The sequence below is a fragment of the Typopeltis vanoorti genome, chromosome 12 (genome assembly GCF_054136105.1).
Source record: "Typopeltis vanoorti isolate ZY-2024b chromosome 12, IOZ_Tvanoo_1.0, whole genome shotgun sequence".
Taxonomy (NCBI): Eukaryota; Metazoa; Arthropoda; class Arachnida; order Uropygi; family Thelyphonidae; genus Typopeltis; species Typopeltis vanoorti.
Window position 1 is genome coordinate 15409864 of NC_143560.1, and position 21171 is coordinate 15431034.

Consider the following 21171-nt stretch of genomic DNA (forward strand, 5'->3'; position numbering starts at 1 on the left):
CATCCAAACATTCTAAGGGTGAATGGATGAAGAGATTGACTCATTGTTATTGATGTGCAAAACAGCAAAAAAATATTATTGATTACCCTTCATCGCTTCAAAAATAAATCTTCCCGTCCTTGCATCTTAATAGTATGCAATATAAATACAGAGGATTTAAAGCAAAATATTTTAAAAATATTTTTGTTCTATTATTTGCATTTTAAGAACTGGATCTACAAAATCCAATTACTCATAATGAGAGCATCTTAAAATATTACCAAGCATTATTTGTAATTACCTCCATTTTTATTTAATTAATATCCCTAAGAAGATTAACGCTTACAACTTTGAAAAGTTTTCTTTTTTAATTCACAAAAATGACTGCTAAAAAAAACAGTACTAAAACCGTACAAGTTTTCTTTTAGAAATCAATACTAAAATCGTAGAAGGTTTGTATATCATAAATAATATACACAACTTATTATTTTGGACAAAGAACAGAAGATACGCTATAAAGGATTTAATTTTCATTCGCTACCTCTTTCAAGTTTTGATTTGTGAAAGGCATATTTGCCTTCTCCCTGTCATTTCCAGCGAGATTCGCTTTCGAAATATGCTTTCGCTGAAGCAACCGGATCAATGTGTGTGCAGCATCCGTGATATTATCCCCGGCTATAGCTCACGTAAGCTTCAAGCATTGCACATGTTTACAAAAATATCTATAAATATCACTCATTTTTTATTTATTTATTTAACGACGTTGATGAAAAATTGGGGTATGGCTCAAGAATTTGGTTTGCTTTTGATGCGGAGATGATATCATCAAATACATTAGTTCCTTTCCAACTTAAATCCTACTTGTGTGATTACTTTTCAGAAACCAATAGCATTACCTTTTTCCTTACGTTTTCTTAAAGCGAAGTAATCAAATACCTTGTAAACTCATCTACCGCTATCACTAATGCCACCACGTTAAGGTTATTCCATGATTTCGTATCTCCACCATCATACATACAAATGTATACATTAGTGACACTAAATTCTAATGTGCGCTCTTTACAGCATCTGTCCCCAAATCTAAAAGTATATAAATTACTTTATAGTTTATACGAATCTTTAAATAGTACATAATCTAATTCATAATAAAAAAGATTATTATTCGAACTCAGTGATAAATGATATATTTTAGTAAGATCAGATATTTTAACGATGTAATTAATTTTATCCGAGACTTATTTATTCAGGAAGGCCGTTGAAATTGAATATTTTTAATTAATCGCATTTGGAGAAGAAAAAGATAGCCTCAAGTCTATGGGCGAGGTATGCTTCTGCCTCAATCTGATGATATTCATTCTGAGGTTGATGTTTTTTTTAATAGCAAAAGGATTCTTTCTACGGGGGCCGAGATGGATGAAATAGTGAGACCAACTTGCACTTCGTATCCATGTTATTCAATGGGTGTTACACACTCGTATCCAGATTTATCTGGACGTATATGTTTATCGTATATTTATCTGGACGTACACACACACACACACACACACACACACACACACACACACACACACACACACACACACACACACACACACACACACACACACACACACACACACACACACACACACACACACACACACACACACAGCAAGTATACAGGAACACAAAATTCAAAACTTATTTCTTTCAATGCAGTTAACGTTAAAAATCCTTTAAAATGGAAAGATTGTGTTGCAGATTAAAAGATTCTTTCTCCTTATTGGCCATGATAGACCTCTTAAAAGCCTAAATCTACACCGAAAAATCAAATAATAGGAATCTTGTTTCTCTCTGATCAGCTTATCTACTTTAAGATAAATGTGTGTCAGTGAATGTGTCACTGATCCATAGCTGACCGCAGGTCAGAGTTAAAGGCCACGATCACAGACGAATCACGTGGATTATTCTGATATGTATCCAACCACTGGAGAACAATGGCATCACAGTGGAGTGTGTAATATGGTTCACCACTAATTAGCATGCTGTGACTATCGTGTGAATTTAGTGGTTTGTAACATTACTATCAAGCAATAGGAGAGGTCAGGCTACACGTGTAGAGAGCTGCTTTACTCATTCTACGTATTGCGTGAGTAGGAAATGTATCCTAGATATCTGCAAACAAGTCATTGTAAGTGATCGTCACTGTAGTTTGCTTTCATATTCGTAACATTCTTTCGACCAGCCTCCTGGAAGCAGTAGCTTCCAGAATCTTTAAACAATCACAACATCGCTCAACAGATTCTTTGACATCATTTTTATGGAATAAATGGCTATATGCAAAAAAAAGGTAAATGTTTGTATTTTTAATAAAGCGAAAATGCAGAAACATCGTATAATGATAAAACTTTAGTTGCATATAAAAAAGTATTTAAACCAAAGTCATTCCTCGACTTACGTCCGTTTGAGTTACGTCCTTTCGAAGAACGTCCATGATCCCATAATGGAATAAATAACATTTACGATTATACTTTCGAACAAGACGCAAGCGAGCATAAAGTAAACAGATTTTTATTTAGCAACAATACAATGGCAACAGACATTCAGCGGCAACCTCCCTCTGTTGATTTTGTGTTTGAATAATATGTTATTTGTGTAGTTAAATGTTTCGCGATACTTTGTACAACATGACCCTTCACGCTCAATTAAAAAACCTAGTGAAGAATCACAGAAAAAGAGGCGAGCAATTGATCTTAAAACGAAATTGCACGTTCAACTATAATGACGAAGCAAACGACAAGGTCCTAAAGGTGATTGGAAAAGCTATTTCCATGATGCATCGAGGACCAAAAGCGCATACCGCTTAGCACTATGACCATAACCGCTAAGGCACTAGATTTCTTCAACATGTTGAAGGAGAAAGTAAGGCCCGATTACAACTACGAATTCAATGCTTCTTCAAGTTGATTCATGGGATTCAACCAGCGTTTTGCGCTGCATAATATGAAAATGTATGGTGAATCTGCAAGTTCCGATGAGAAGACTGCCAAGGAGTTTGTGGAGAAATTGGATAAAATTATTACGGAGGAAAAGTATTTGCACACAGCAAATATTTAGTATGGGTGAGACCTTCTTGTTTTGGAAAAAAAAATGCCCGAGCAGACAATTCATCCACAAAAAGCTAAAATCTATGTCTGGTTTCAAAGCTCTTAAAGACCGTATTACGATTCTGTTAGGGGGGGGGGGTAATGTGCTGGATATAAACTGCAACCATTGGTGATATGGCAGAGTGAGAATCCACGAGTCCTCAAAAACAGTAGGAAGCATACTCTTCCATTTCATTAGCGAAGATAGAAGTTGTGGATGACTCCAAAATTGTTTGCGGATGCCTTAATCAGCTTATGCTAGTGAAATGGAAAGCTATTTTGTGAAAGTAAACACAGAATTTAAAATTTCATTAATTCTAGATAATGCTCTAGGTCATCAGTCTTATATCGATGATTTTCACCAAGTTCAGGGATTATGTTTACCCCTCCAAACACTACTTAATTGATCCAACCGATGGATTCGTGAGTTCTAGTAGTGTTTAAGGTTTATTATCTACGGAGAACTTTTTCACAAGCCATTTCTGCTAATGAAGGAAACGACCAGACTCTCATGCAATTGTGGAAAACATTCAATATTTTTCATGCTATTAAAAACATTGCTGTAGTTTGGGACGAAGTGATCTCTCAATGTACGAATGGCATGTGGAAAAAGACATTTAAAAGGTTTGTGCACGATTTTGGAAGTTTTGAAAAAAATGAACACCTTTGTAAATTGAGTGAAGAAATAGTAGGCCTAGCAAACAACCTCAATCTCGAAGTGAATGATGACGACATAGTTCAACTCATACAAAGTGCCCCTGAAGAGTTGACCGACGAAGAATTGGTCGAACTGGAGGAATGTGTTTCAGAAGAGGAAGAAGGAGAAAAGGAAATGGACAAATAAGGAGAAGTAGTTAAACAATTCACGCTGAAGGGTCTTGCAGAAATGTTTATTAAATTTTAAATGTTTATTAATTGCTTAAATTTTAAGATTTAAAATTTAAATCTTATTATAAAGTTATAAGTCCCTAACCCCTAATACTCTGTTGATTTAATGTATCGACTTACGTCCGAACCGACTTACGTCCTGCCTAATGGAACGGAACCCGGACGTAAGTCGAAGGATGACTATACTTTCAATTATCGGTAATATAAACTACCTAAATGTCTTTCTTGTGTGTTCTGATATATTATATTTATACAGTACTGTATTTTCATTTTATTTCATATTTGCACTTTGTTTTTTTAATAAAATATCGTTAATAATATATACTTTTAAAAAATATAAGAAAGAATTCTGAAAGAAATTGTATAATGACTTAATATTTCCGGTTAATGCATTTGTCTACTGTTTACCAAAAATATATATAATAATGGTGAACATAAATGAGCTGAATAGTTTAAAAAAGTGTGTGCAAAAAGAAGAGCGAATTTTGTGATACGTGTAACGATTTGGCCATAACAGTACTTATAGCATATGATTCCTTTTGTAGATTCAATTTCAGTAATTCGTATTTATCTGAATTTATAATTATAAATTATGAATATAAAAGTCAGTATTTCGTAGATTTCGTTCTGTTGCCACTAGATGGCCTTAAATTTCCTTCCATCAGGAGATTCAAGGCCATCTAGTGGCAACAATTAGAATTAGTTTTAAACTAATTCTAATTGTTAAAATTAGTTTTAAACTAATTTTAATTTCATTAAAAATTAAAATTAGTTTTTAATTTTTAATGAAAAATTAAAAACTAATAATAATAACTAAACATCATAAAAGGCATACGACATTGGAAAAAAGAACTTCAAAACATTTTAGTAAATAATCCTTTTTTTTTTTAATCAGTATTTTATTTTATTTTTCTGCAAAATGATCGAAGTTTCCGTTGACTTATGAGGCCATAAGTAGGAATAAAGAAAACATTCTTCTATTCCTACTCATTTCCTTAGTAATAAAATCATAAGAAAAATGTTTATTATTATTATTATTATCCCATCTTGTAATTGCAGTGAAACGAATTGTATCTGTCCTAAGACGATACATCATTTTCAAGAAAAGTCATAGCATAGTAGTTTGTCTTTTGACGTAATGTTCTGTAAGAGTTATACGTTTATAAGAAACAGAGCTCATGGGGTGAGACCTTTATCCAGAATCATTCTCACTGTTGACCACATTAGATGCGGTTCACAGCAAGCTCGATCCATTGATCTTCGAGGATGGCACAAAAATGTCTGCCAAATAAAGACTACTAGTTGTTTCAGAACTGCCACTGTCGGTCTGAATTTGTCTTTTTTTATATGCAGCTAGAAATGGATCTAGGAATTGCTTGTTGCACTCTAGAAATAGGCCAACGTATACAAACGTGACATGTCGGGCATATACATATATATATATACATATATATATATATATATATATATATATATATATATATATATATATATATATATATATATATATATATATATATATATATATATATATATATATATATATATCTCAGTGTCTAATCAGACATTGAAAGGAAACATTCCAACAAATAAAAGACAAAATCCCAAGGAGAACGTCGGTCATTTTCGAGGAAAAATAAAATAAGAATATGTTTTTGTAGTATTTCTATAGCTTTTCTGTAGGTAATGCGCACGATGCTTTTTTTTTAAACAAACGTGGATTAGAGTGTTGATCCTTCGAAAATCCTTTTTAACAAAAAGCGAGTTAGTCGATCTCATAGAAATGAAAAATTTATTTAAGTTAAGGGATATTACATCCCATATTGTTTCTTAGCCGAATAAGAAACTCAAAGAGTTTCATGCCGAATACAGAAACTATATAAAGTTCGACGAAACAATATGGGATGTAATATCCCTTAACTTAAATAAGTTGATGTCTCCGAATTGAATTCTGAGAATAAATTCAATTGAAACACTGAGATAAATTCATTGCTTCGTTAGTTGGCAAAATGTTTCCCAAGTAATCATTTCAATTTCATTTTTTATATCCTTTCGTTTTTCTTATTAATAAATTTTAGAAACTTCTCAGATCCTTTTTGTTTCATCGTTTATTAAAATAACTACATACATACTGGAATGATTGAATTTTACATTTAAACTTCGTTTACTTTGTTTTATAAAAAAATCATTTATACGAGAAATAATTTATCTCCTATACTAACATTTATCTTCAATTCCCTTTACATATGCCAGTGTCTACTAACCAAGTCCAAATAGTTCACTGCTGAAATTCGTGCCAATTTTTTTTTTCAGAAGATAATTTGGTTTGCTTTTCATCATTTTCTAGAATGAAAACTGTAGATCTTTCAAAAATATTAAAAAAAAAGAAGTAAAAATAACCGCAGGATATTGAACTATCCATTAACATTTGGTATATGTTTTGATGATCCGAGTGTTACCCGCATGTCACGACAAACAAAGCGGTTATTTCTTGTGACATTAAATGGAAACTGAATGAAATCTTTATTAAAGCAGGAAAAAAATCATGAAGGCGAAAGATTAATTCATTTTTATTCACTTCGATTCCTTTGTAAATCGTTTATAAGAATCGACTTACGTTGTCGTGCCAACCCTTCACACAGAGCTTTATCTTAGATTGCAAAAATTATCTTCTACTTTAATGGTTTAAAGAATGTTTAATGAACTCAGATACCGCAAAGTTCATTCTCTTAGATTGCTGCATGTGTTTTAATAATGTTGCCCAGTTTCCATTTTAAAAACTTTTGTTACAAATAAAAAAGCTGATTATATTTTAAATTGTTTCCAAGCACTTACTCTATCTTGCAAATGTTTCTGTCAAAAGATCCTCCCAATCTACCCACTATTATTGGTTACGAAGAAGGATCACCTTTGAGAGTAGGGGATCTTCAGCGGTTTAATTGTGTCGCCCTCGGCGGAAATCCTCCAGCCACACTTCGCTGGTTTAAGAACGAAAGAGAGGTAATTGAATTTTCCTGATTTATTTGTCTATCTTGCTACACTTTACGACTTTGAAAATAACTGTATATTTACTAAGTTTACCGTTAAGAGTGAACTTAATCTGAAATCGAAGCGTTTTACTGTGTGCTTTTCCAAAGGTGAATGAATCCAATTTGTTCTAACTGTTGATTGTGTTACTCTCTACACGAATGTTAGTTTTCAAATTAACGTTTCAAGTTCAGTGACAAAATCAATTTTTTTTCACCTCATTAATACTTTTAATTGTGAATAAAATATAATTAAGATACTATGAAAGTTGTCTATGAGTCTATGTCAAATTATTAATATATTCAGTATTAAAAATGAATCAAACGATATCGAGAGTTTGCTTCCAAAGTTCTGGTTTCTTTTGGAAAGATGCGTTTCCACCAATTAGCTGAAAGCGCATCATTGAAACCCTTTTTATTTTAAAGGTTTTCCTTAACCAGGGGCAGCTCGTGCATAGGCACTGCGGAACTGCAGCACCCGCAATTTTCCTCGATATATAAATATATTTATTAATTTATTTATATTTGATTGTATTATTTAATGTTATCATCAACAATCCTATACAATTCTCTTATTTTGTATAAAAAATAATAAAAATCCATCTTGTAGCACCATGGAGGGCGCTAGCAGCACTGTGTTTACCACAGTGTCATATTGCTACGCGCGCAAGCATATGCACGTCATAGTGAGATGCGAGGTATTAGCGAAATGCGGCACTGTCCGTCGCGCAGTTCGACTGTTGTTTATATGCAGTTTGCGCCAGTAGTAGAGTGTTCGTAGTGCTTATCGTGTTTACTCCGTCTCTTTGAATATTTGGACATCACAATTAAATGCTTTAATTGTAATGTCCAAAAATTGTAAATCCATTCCTTTAATTACAATTAAAGGAATGGATTTTATTTTTAAGTACTTTTGAATTATACCAAACTGTATAATTTTATCGATAATAAACAATATTTTTTCATGTTTAATTTTTTTTTTTAATTTTTACCACAATTTTGATATTTTATCCAAACACGTATACACTATACCTACAGTGTGTATGTATATTTCGAAAGTTGCAACACCCCCACGATTTCAGGCCACTAGTCGCCACTGTCTTTAACTTGTTCTTTTATTTATTTATTCGTATGGAGTTACCTCCCTTTTTCTCCTCCGTCCTTATTGGGGCGAGTTGAGCCCCCCTCATGGGGGGGTTAAGCATTTATGACTGTAGGTCCGTGTGTGTTCACGGCACCGGTTTGTCTGCTTGCGGGATGAAAAACGCCAGATAAACTGGCAGAAAAAACCCTACTTCCCGCGTCTAAGACCGGCTAACTTGGCTATGGCTGAGGAAGAACCTCAAATTCCTCACGTCTTCGAAGGGAATCGAACCTGGGACACTCCTTTCCCAATCATATGGTTGCGAAGCGCACAGCCACTAGGTTAACCGCGCGGACTACGTGTTGCTGATTCCCCATTAGCAACAGATGATATGTTGCTAACAACATTGAATTTCAGTATCGCACACAAATGGATAAAGCAATATAATGAGATAGTCGACTTATTTCTACGACTCTAAATATGGAAATGCAAGCATCGGCAAGGGCGAAGCAATATAATGAGCTTGTAGAGTTACCTATACAATTCTAGGCATGGTAATGCAAGCATTGGCCAGAGAATCCAAAAATATCCTTGTATGTTTTTTATTATTATTAAAGCTAGTATAAGAAACTATTTAATCAAACGATAATCCCTCCACATCTATTTAAAGTATAAAAAATATGAATACATAATATTTCATAAACCGATTTTTTTAAAAGTTTCGATATGTTATCTTTGGCAGTCTCAGATACGATGATGTTTCTCTTTGGCAGACTTTAACGAACAACTATTTTGGTGAACTCCTTTTAAACTCCATTAAAATGTCCAGAATGCCATATTTCCGTTGTCCAGAATGCCACCTTCGCTGGTGGAGCCTCAACAAAGCTCTAGTCAGCATCAGGAGACCAAATACTACTGCTACCGTACTTAACGGATCAGGCAATACGTCCATAACTTTTTAACTGTCCACTCTCAAATCACGGCAAATGCCATACTGCACTACTCAAACCTAAATACTGTTTCAGGGGTTGCTTGATCGTTTAACTTGTATCATTGGAACAGGCTTTAAATCGAAATTTTAGATAGATACACTAAGTTCAGCACATTACTTGATCGATTTCTGTAAATCACAAAATGAAGAAAGCCTATTCGATTGCATAATTTTATGTAGTTAAAATTTCTCACACTCCTCAAAATGTTAACTACTTTGATTTTTTTAAATATTTCAACCACTTTTTCGCATAATGTTTAACACATTAAGGATGAGGGTTTCATAGTTCGTTTCCAATATTTTTTTTCAGTATTTCTGTTTTTATGTTCATTGATTTGTGACCCCAGCATACTTAAGTTAATATTTTGACATCTACGAGAACACTGTTGCTAGTTAGCAGCAATAAAAATTAGCCAAATGCATCAGTAAACCAGCTAATCTATATACGTTAGTTCTTGGTTTCGTTAACTACTTGTAAATATCGGATTATTAAATTTACGTTATTGGGAAACTTCTACAGAGTACAAGAATAATTGGAAAATGAAAATATTTGGAAGGAACGTGATTGGAAAAGGCCCAAGACAATTAATCATATTACAAGTGTTATGGATCAAACCACTATTGCAAGAATTTCATATCTCGACGCAGGTCGATATCTCGATAATTCTAAAGTTCAGATATCCAATCATTCTCCTTTCGGTCACTAAGATTAGATAAGAATACTAAAAGCACAAGACTGTTAGTTAAATCGACTCATCACACACCCAATGAATGGTTCTGTTGAAAAGTTATAACCACTCTGATTAGCGGTTGTAAATTTTTCCACAGTGAATGTAAGAAATACAGAATACTGCATAAGAATATTCTTCTTCAGTAACTTGTCCTGAGTGTAGCGAGGGGATCGCGAAAATTATTATTAACTGCCCTACTTAATCGTGATATTATCAGTGCACACAGAAAACTATGCTGATGTTGGATTGTTCTTATTCTTATTTTCCATTACGCTTGCCTTTTCTTTGTGCAGCATCCCCATACCTTAAAAAGAGCAGCACTAAATGAAATCCATAGTAGCTTGCTTACACTATTGACATTCCAATGTATATCAGTTCCATAATCCTACAGCGAACCTTTTTTAGAATTGTTTTTTTTTTCATCATAAAACCACAAACAAAGATGTCAAATAGAAACTATGTTTTTATTTCTATTTTTATTTTTTTGAAATATACCAGAAGGCTATAGATGGAAAATTCCAGAGAACCAAAGATATCAATTAGGTGTAGAGGAGAGGTTTATTATTAAAACTTTTATCGTCATATATACTGATACGGTGATTTGGCAATTTATTGTCCATATTTAGGAAAAATGTTCGAATTTCCATGATGCTATGTGGACGATAACTTTACCAACATATCAGTTTTTGGCTTCGCTTCAAAAATAATGAAATTTTTTTTTTCTTGGACAGTAAAAATTTCTATACAAACCAGCATGTTGAATCCACATGGTTAGTATTTGCATAATTTTGAGCCTTTAGTGACAGTAGGGAGTTTTCAATATTTTTATTGCTGTTTCCATTCCATCCACATGAAGTTTTTGAAAATGAAAGGATACAATAAGTCTAAAGAGCAATATAATACATCACTTAGGGAGGAAATTATTATTATTATTATTATACCCTCCATGGAGTCGACAGACCCATCGTTATTATTATTACGTTACACCTCCAGTTTTCAATATCTAGATTTGAATCCTATCTAGGAAGATGAAACCGAGTCCTAGAGGGATTCTAGCTTTCATAATTACTTTTCAATTGAATGTGAGTTATGGAATCTTATACGAAGGTCACAGGACTCTTTCCCCAAGAAAACGTGGAGTTTTTTATTCAAAAAAATAGAATAATAATCACAAAACCAAGCTCAATTAACATATTATGACATATACTAGCCTTCGTTGTATGGCTTATTTCTAAATAGATGTAATGGGCCCTCTAAATCAATATTTGTAAGCAAACGAAGACAAAAAGTAGTTTGCTCTTAATTAAAAAAATAATAATTTTCTTATACAGCCTTTCATACAATTGACGGTTAAAACAGTCAGAGCTTGGAAGCAATTCTCTTGGAACATGGGAGAACATGAAAACCTTCAGAGTATTTTTTTACACACCTTTTAAATGTCATTTCTCTTAGTTTTATTCACAGGATGTAGACACGTATTATATTTCAATGTGTAATTATTAATGCAAAGTTATATAATGAAGTATATAAATAGTATGAGGGAACAGGGAAAAAATGCTTAATTTGCTGAATTTCATTTTTTTTTTCATTCAGCCTATGAAATTATCAAGAGATCATTGAACAGTGGCTTCTTTCTTCACTTCATAAAGCTCTCAATAATTGGCTGAAAGCATCAGATATTTCTCTTTGGACTTTTACACCATGAGGCATTCGGATCCATCCACCAATTGCTATTCATCTTCACTAAAAAGTATTACGTCACATTCGAGGCTTCCATAGCGCTTGCCGTGAATCAAAATCTACTTCGAAAACTTCTAATCAGTTTTTGTGAGTTTTGGGTTCACTTTTTTCCAACCATGACTGTATTCAACCCCTCAGTGCAGTACTCCAATGCTAAGAATTATGAAAGCGCATGAATACACACACACACACACACACACACACACACACACACACACACACACACACACACACACACACACACACACACACACACACACACACACACACACACACACACACACACACACACACACACACACACACACACAGGGCATCCGTGTCGTATTATGGAAAGAAGGTACACCTATGCACCGGTTGGCTGTCGATCGGTAAGTCGGGAACTGCCTGTATATATACTATATATTAAATTAAAGAAAATCTTTAAAAAAAAAGAAGAAAAATGAAAAAAGAAGAGGAAAAATAAAATATAAAAAGATGTAATCCACTGCACGTTCCTTAAAATTAGCTGTAATAGAAAATATAAAATATAATAAAATATAAAATATAATAGTAAATATAATAAAAAATAGTAACAATTTCAATGGTTACTTGCGTTGTGAACTGAGTTTCAAATATGTAAATCCTGAATTTCCATGGGTTTTGTTAGGCAGACAGTAAATCACCACAGCATTCAAAACAAAACAAAAACATGGTTAAATTAATTTCTTTAAGTGAAATCCAAAGTCAATCCTACAAATGAATAATAACCGGAAAGTGCTTTTTTTTTTCACACGAATTCCGTCGACTATTTTACGGTGTAATCAATTTTAAGAAAGGCGCTGTCTACTTACGACACAATCAGTCTTTAGAAGATATTCTAAAACAGTTTTCATTATGGTAGTATAAAACCTACTGAAAATCCATCTACCCCTGGCGGTATTCGAACCCGCAATCTCCGGTTTAGGAGACCGATGCCTTATCCATTAGGCCACAGGGGCTTGCATTCGTTAACCTCAAGAATCTGTATTTATCCAAAGGCAACGACACATTTCAAATAACCTGAGCTTCTTGAAAACAAGATGGCTGATCAAACTTCTTAAAGATCGACTTATAGAAAGAACTTTTATATTTTTTCCCTTCCAGTTGAAGGTAGTAGTCGGTGTCATTCCCTCTCAGGTAAACTGGACAAACAACGAACAATAGCTTTGCACTGAGGTTCTTTATCCGTCTCTGCAACGAAATTTTCGATTGGTCATATTTATCGAAGTCATGTTTTTTTCTTTGATATATATGTCATCAATCAAAGGAAACTATATATAATTCTGAAACATTTCCGAACATGTAGAAAGTAACTAGAACCGTTGAAACGATCATATGTTGTTGAAAATATCTTGTGGATTTCAGTAAATGAGAAGGTGAGGGGAAAAAAATAATAATAATGAAAGAAAAAATGAACTTTACAAGACTCTTTACAACCCGCACTACTGCATATCACAAGTTGACGTCCAATTCCATCAGAGGCAGATACTGTAGGTTAGACTGTAAGATTAGATCGGACAGTAGACAAAATACATTACTTAAATATCGGATTATCACACGTTCAATGTTCCTGTTGAAAAGGTCGCAACTAGTCTAACTATGAATGACACTTGTATGAACAGTCTTGTATGAAAGACTGTATTGGAAGAACATTGTAACAACAATTAGTTCATAGTCCATAGTTTTTTCGGTAAAAACGGGTTTAAAAAGAGGAGAGATTCACAAAGATAAAACTTGTCCATTAGTTCAATTAATTTCTCTAATCGGTCTAAATTCCATAGTAAAGTTAAATGCTCATCGAAAAACTCCTTAGGGGCGCTGTCAACTGTTAACCCCGATGTCCTACCACTCCCATATTTACAAACTATTACGACAAAAAATAACTAATGAATATACCACTTTAAAGTTACTCAAGTAAATTCAAATAGATTAAAATAAGATGGGGCATCGTCACGATTGAAATGATCTACTATTTCTTTCAAGCTCCTTTCAGGATTACATCCATTATGAACATTTCCAAACCGGGAATGTTTTATAAAGACCACTAAAATTACTTATATTCACCAGAACTATAATTGCATTATTCTGAATTTCATAACTCACATGTCATTGCTCCAGCAGAGAAGTACGTGTGATTCACATCTCCTAGTGAAGATGTGAATCCAACTGTATCTGTAATAGTCTAAATTATTTATTTGACTTGCTTCTAATAAATGAAAGTTATCATATAATCTAAATGCTTCAACATAAACTCATAACATAAATTCAACATCTGTGCAGTTGCTACAAATAGATTAAAAAAAATATTTAATTCAAAAAAGGGTAAAATAATATTAATAGGAGGAGATTTCTGTTCTATCAGTGCACCGGCTGCTAATTTTGTGCAATTAAGAATAAATTAATTAAGAATAAAGGAGATTGGACATGTCAGACAATTATAAAGGCTTCCATCACAAAATCTTTCTAAGGGAGATAGAAATCTCATTAGAATAATAAAGAAAATAATTAATTTTCTGAAACATGATGGTCAGAAATTTCTTGGGACTCTTAAAAGTTGTTTCAGAAATCATTAAAATTTTCACGAGTGTGATAAAAATATCCTGAAAAAAAAACTGTTTTTTACAGATATATACTTAATAAAACTTCGACGAACAAAAACGTATTTGCATATCTTTCCTGATTAGTGATAAAGTACTTCAAATGTAAATTAAAACTCTTATCATCTCCCAAGTGAAAGTGTTCTCATTAAATATGTATGTCATTTGTGAGCTACTTCGAATATTCATCTTTCTACAAAAATTAGTTTGTTCTTATTGAATTTTAGACCGAATGAAAAAGAATAAATTTATCATCATCATGCGAATCAAGGATTTAGGCCTAGCGTGGCCTGTTCCGGCCTTAGAAGTCATCGTTGAATCGTTTAAGAGGACGTCCTAGTTTTGTTTTTCCTAATGGCTTGTCCTTTAAGGCTTGTTTTGGTAATCTTTCTGTTTTCGTTCTTTGAACGTGTTCCATCCATTTATGTTTATATTTTTTAATTTTTTCTATTACTGGTTCTTGGTTTACTTCTTTCATAATTTCTTCGTTTCTTTTGTGATCAAATAGAGTCTTCTTTGCAGTTTTTCTCACAAACTTCATTTATGCTGTTATTTGTTTTTGTTTCTTTGTTTCTTTGTTTCTCTTTTTGTTTTATTGTCCAGATTTCACTTCCATACATTAAGACTGGTAGGGCTAATGTATTGTATAATTTTAGTCTGGTTTGTTTTTGAACTAGGTTTGGTTTAAATATAGAGTTAATTACTCCTGTTATTTTTAAATATTTTGCAATTTTTATGTTTATATCTTTTTCATTTTCATAAGTGATCATACATCCTAGGTAGTTAAATGAATTCACCTGTTCTAAGATCTTGTTATCTAATACTATTTTAGTTCTTGCTGGGTCTTGTCCTTTAACGGCCATAGTTTTTGATTTTTCCGTTGATATTATCATACCATAATCTTTGGGCATCTCATTTCGATCTAAAATAGCTTTATGTAGTTTATCTTCAGAATTTGTAATTATTATTTGGTCGTCGGCAAAAAGGAGAGTGTTTAAGTTCACAGTAAGAGAAAGTTTAATTCCTTAATGTAAATTTTTATTCCATTTTATTATTATTTCATTTAAGTAAATATTAAAAAGATTTTCTGAGAGAGGACATCCCTGTCGTACCCTTTGGTTTATCTCTCTCGTATATGATAGCTCGTGATTTAATCTTATTTGTATTTGATTATTTTCATGTATACTTGTGATAGCTTTTAGAATATTATTTGGTATTTGTCTTTCTTTTAATATGTTAAATAATATGTTTCTTTTAACTTTGTCAAATGCTTTTTCAAAGTCAATAAATGCAATATGTGTTTCTAAATTGTATTCTCTTCTTTTCTCTATTATTAATTTTAGGCAAAAGGCCGGGTCTATACATGATCGTCCTTTTCTAAATCCATTCGGTACTTCTAAAATAAAGTACTCGGAATATTTCATTAGTTTGCTATTTAAGATTCTGCTATATATTTTGTAACAGGAATTTAGTATACTGATACCTCTATAGTTTTCAGGGTCATCTCTATTACCTTTTTTAAAGATAGGAATCACAATTGCTTTTCTCCATTCTATTGGGGGGGGGGGGATACCAGTTGAGTAAATTTTATTTAAAAATAATAAGTCTTTCTTTGAATCTTGTTTTCCTGCGTATTTATATAGTTCTGAACCTAGCTTATCTTCTCCAAGTGATTTTCCGTTTCTTGTTTCTTTCAGGCTGATTTCTAATTCTTCTTTAGTTATTTCCTTTTCATTTTCGTTAATTGTTTGCCAGTTGTCTTTTTTAAAATATTTGTCTGTCCACGGTTCTGTGTAGTAATTTAGAAATTCTTATAATTTCAATTCAGTGTTTAATTTTATGTTTTCTTTGGTATCTACATTTAAGTGTTTCAAAATTGTATATACATTGGGTCTTATTTTATATAAATCATCTTCTAAATTAGAAACAAATTTGTTCCATGTTTCTCTATGTCTTTTTCTGACTTCTTTTTTAGCTATGGCTCTTATTCTTTTATATTCTATTTCATCTTCTAATCTTTTACTGCTTAACCATTTCTGATAGGCTTCTTTTTTCTTTTTGATTATTTCTTTGATTGTATCATCCCAGATCTTCAGTTTTTTCCTTTTATTGAATTTTTTGGCCTTTCCTAAGCTTTTATTTGTTGCTGCATTTAGTATTGTTTTTATATTAAGCCATTCTATTTCTATTTCTTCATTTTGTTTTATTTTATCTAGATACTGGTTAATTATTTGTTCATATAGCCATTGTACATTTGTGTCATTCAATAGTCTAGTTTTATAAACAAATGTTTCAATTTTTCTTTCTGTTCTTGTTACTTGTAACCATTTAGGTGCTAATCTTAATTTTATTTTAAAAAGGAAGTGGTCACTTCCTTCCTTGCACTAGATGTTAGAATTCCTACCAAATTCTAACATCTAGTGAAAATTTTGATCTCTTTTCATTTAATATAAAGTAATCTAATATTGATTTCCATCCTCTTGATGCCCAAGTATATTTATGTATGTCTTTATGTTTATAGAAGGAATTCATTATTTTTAGGTTATTATAAACTACAAAGTCAATCAATGTTTTACCATTCCTGTTTAGAGTATATTCTCCATGTATTCCTATATTATTATTAATTTTCGTGTTTCCAATTCTTGCATTTAAGTCTCCTGCTAAAATTACGTAATCATTTTTATTTATTTTATTATATATGTTTTGTAGCTGATTATAAAAATCAATATTATCCTGTTCTCTTCCTTCTTCTGGGGCATATAAACCAATTATTGTTAAATAGCCTCTATCTATTTTTATTCTAGCTTCTATTATTCTTTCATTCCATAATTTATAATGTTTTAACTGTTTTGAAAGGGAGTTATGAATCCAAATCATGACTCCTGCTTGTGCTCTTTGGTCTCTGTCGACTCCACTGTATATCACATTAAAATTTTCGGTTCTCATAGTTCCTTTTAATTTCTTTTTTGTTTCAGTGATTGATGCTGTTTTAAAATTTCTTTCATTTAATAATTGGTCTAATTCTATTTCTTTATATGCTATTCCTCTTACATTCTAGTTTGCTATGTGTATTATATTTTGTCGTTTCCATTTTTGTTTTACTTTTTCCATTCCAGGGTCGTTTCCCATAGATTCAATCCGATTATCTTTTTCTATCAGCTTACAAGTAGGATTATGTTCTCCATGTCAAGGGACTAGCCTGACGATGGAATAGTTCAGTGGTAGGACTACTACCTTAAGGCTTCTGAACTAGTTTTTTTCCGAATTTAAACCCATAGGAGGAATAGGGTATATTGAATTGGAAAGAGTAGGTTATAGAAGAATTATAGTAAGGTTTATAGAGAGGGCATAGTTGTAATGCCAGAAATGAAAAGACCCCATGACCCTCGAGTACTCTAATAGCACAAGGGTCATAAAATAAGAAGAATTAGCTGATAAGGCCTTATAGGAAAGATTAAAGTAAGTGGATCTTCCTCAAAGTAGAAGAAGGAGAGGACAGATCCAGCTAGGGGTCCATGGGAATGCCGCTTCCCTTACAATCATGACGATTGTCCCTTATGGCCCTGTTGGTCCACGAATCCATATTCAGTATATTCGGACCACCCCACCATATATATATACACACACACACACACACACACACACACATGGTGGGCTCCCCTATCCGCCACCCAGGGGACGCGCTCTCTAGGGGTTACAGGATCCCCCGAGAGAAAGAATAAATTTATTTATTTATTTATTTATTCTTTAAAAGAATAAATTAATATTCCTTTTATAAATAATAAAATAATAAAATAAAACATAATAATAGTTGTGAGATTTCATTGAATCCCCTCTTCGGATATTCAATAAAATCTAACAACTACGATCAATGTTCTGCATCAGATGAAATTAAGGAAACTGACCACCTCGACAGTGTTCTTGGTAGATTATATACTTTTCATGCGTACTCAGTTTCAACGAACTGAGTACGCTTGTGTTGAATATGTAATGTAATGTAATACGTAGGTTGCATTCAGTTTCATTAGTGGATAATTTGATTCTGGTGTCATCTTAATCTACTGAAACTTCTTAATCTAAGTATCAAATTATAACCGCTATTACTCTTAAAATTATTTAACAGACAACTATTGGTTATTTAAATCATCAAATCTGTTTACGTTTAATTTCAGATCAGTACTCCTCTGATTTCAACCAGGAGTGGAGTTTCCAGCGAATTAGTAATCCGAGTAGAAGCAAGTGACAACAAAGCCGTGTATCGATGCGAAGCTAACAATTCTGCGACTTGGGCACCTCTAGTGGCATTCATTAGAACTACGGTATTTTGTATGTATCCATTGTAGTGTTTTGTGTTTTTATATATCTGAAATTATCTTAATATATATATTTCAATGTACATCGCCTTTCATTGCATTACAAACAAATGCAATGAAAGGCAAAAATTTTGAACATCAATAATAACAGCAAATGCAGATTATGCGATCAGAAAGATGAGACTGTAGAACATCTAATCAGTGTCTGCAGCAAGATAGCTCAAACTGACTATAAATACTGCCATGATCAAGTGATACCAAAATACTTCATTGGCATTTTTGTTGGAAGTTTTTTCCACTTGGTTAGACTATAAATTATATATTTAGTTTAATCCTTTATCCAAGTGTAAGCAAACAAAGTTTGCGTCTGAAATATCTTCAGGACTGGGGTAACTCGTGGCAAAGGTGGATTGAGTTCTCACACTTTCCTTAATATCCCATAATGCAAAGCACATCTCCTTGCGGACATGTATAATGCTGTGCATTATGGGAAGGATCACTACCACAAGAAGGAACATTTCCACAATATCGTATTGTGGAAATTTTATTGTTCAGTCAGACGTTTTTCGTATTTAGAAAGAAGCATTCTGGGTAGTCTACACCATCTAATCAAATTTATGATTAGACCGCCCACATTATGCAATATTCACCAGGGGAAGATAAAATTCTGTCTATCCTTGCTATGAGAGGTTTTTTAAATAGTTTCATTCTCTTAATTCAATGTAGTCTTATAGTGAATTGCAGGGATGACTGAACAGCAATCCCAGGCAGAGAAGACCAACTCAAGGCGGTTAACCCAGATGGGGCTAACCACCTGGGCATCAGTCATCTTTACGCTTTAGTTTCAATTAGTGTTTTGGTTGTTCATCTATATGAGATTGGTGAAAAAGGAAAACAGATAGCCTTTGGCTATATCATCATATAAAATAGCGGAGGCCATTTCTCTCTCTCTCTCATGCTGTCTTTTTTTTCTCCTAATACTATCAGGCTCTCTTGCACCTCTATACTAACTACTCTAGGCCTACGATGAGCAATCCTTTACTTTTTCACCTCAATAAAGGTCGAAACTGGTCTGGGTTGTAAACCTTCCCATAATGCATAGCATTATACATGTCCGCAAGGAGATGTGTTTTGCATTATGGGATACTAAAGAAAGTGATGAGAACTCAGTCCACCTTTGCCACGAGTTTTCCCAGTCCTGAAGATACTTCGGGCCCAACGTTTGGTTGCTTACACTTGGATAAAGGATTAAGCTAAATATATAATTGAATTCAAAAAACGATCCCGAATTAATTTCATTATAAAAAAAGTCCCAAAGATGATATGCATGCTTAGGTGAAGTCCCAACAGATGGCATTATATTTATTCATTCATGTTTTTACTACCTGTTAGCAGTCTCCTATTTCGTAGATAAGCGCGCTAGGTCTATAACAATGTTTTTATCTCTTATGTATGTGGGTATGTCGCTTAGTTCAGCGATGGCGTAATTTTTGCCGGTGAGGAAGAGCTGCACTCATCTCCGTTAACACTTTGGTAACTCATCCTTGACTGATAAGGGCGTACAAGAGAAAGCCGTTGAAAGATGCCTTTAAAAACAATAACATGAATTTTCATGAGTATGGGTTGTCTGTCGTATGCAAAGCACCACTTGTGTTTTAGTAGAGAAGGCACGGAATTATTTTAAAAAGTAGCGCGAAGCTAAACAAATGTTTATGCAATGAAAAATCGAAGTTTAACCGCTGAAACAAGAAGACATTTTATAACTATCAGCTCATATTGCCATATTTCCCATACGCTATCCAGCATTTGTTAGTTTCTACGTCTTATTACAGTGCATTAAATAGGTTTTGCTAACCTAGAGATTATTTCAATTCGTATTGGATTCTCGTAGATAACAGAAGAACATTAGCATAACTTAAGCTGTTTTTAAAAGATAGTTAAATAAAAGAGCCAATAGGCTTCACTTCGGTGATGTAACATTATTTAAATTAAGGGGATATTAAATCCCACATTATTTCAAAGCCGAATAAGAAACTGAAAGATCGGAATCAAAGAGTTTCATGTCGAATTTAGTAAACTATAAAAGTTCCGGTGGATTGTGGTGTGAACTAAAGCACGTAGTTCAACACTAGAGCAACTCGTTGCAAAGGTGGGTAAAAGTTCTGATCACTATTCTTAGTATTACCGTAATGTAAAACAAACTCGTATAGCAAAGTACATAAGTTCTTTTCGCTGTAACCCCAGTATTATCTGGTCTACCTACTCACTGATGAGACCTCAATAAAGGTCGAAACCGGTCTGGGTAGTGACCTTCCACCATAATGTATAACATCATACATCTTCTAGGAGATGTGTTTCACATTATGGGAAATACTAAGAATAGTGATCAGAACTTCACCTTTGCAACGAGTTGCGCTAGTATTGAACTACGTGCTTTAGCTCACGCTACAATCCGCCAAAACTTTTATAGTTTACTATATTCGGCATGAAACTCTTTGATTCCGATCTTTGAGTTTCTTATTCGGCTTTGAAATAATGTGGGATTTAATATCCCCTTAATGTAAATAAAAGATAGTAATTGTACTTTATAAAATCTGAAAAATATGAAAGAATTTTTATTACAATTTCTTTCTCCACGAGTTTCCATAATTCTCATAGTTTAAAACAGATAGAAAG

The 21171-nt window shown here is 33.0% G+C and overlaps 1 protein-coding gene and 1 non-coding gene across 2 annotated transcripts in view; one reads left to right on the forward strand and one right to left on the reverse strand.

The window, feature by feature from the left end:
- Window positions 1-21171, forward strand: part of LOC150100593 (cell adhesion molecule Dscam1-like) — a 119014-nt gene that overhangs the window by 19187 nt on the left and 78656 nt on the right. The gene's annotated exons all lie outside the window — the stretch shown is intronic.
- Window positions 12472-12544, reverse strand: TRNAR-CCU (transfer RNA arginine (anticodon CCU)). The gene has a single exon. It is a non-coding gene; the product is annotated as a tRNA-Arg (tRNA).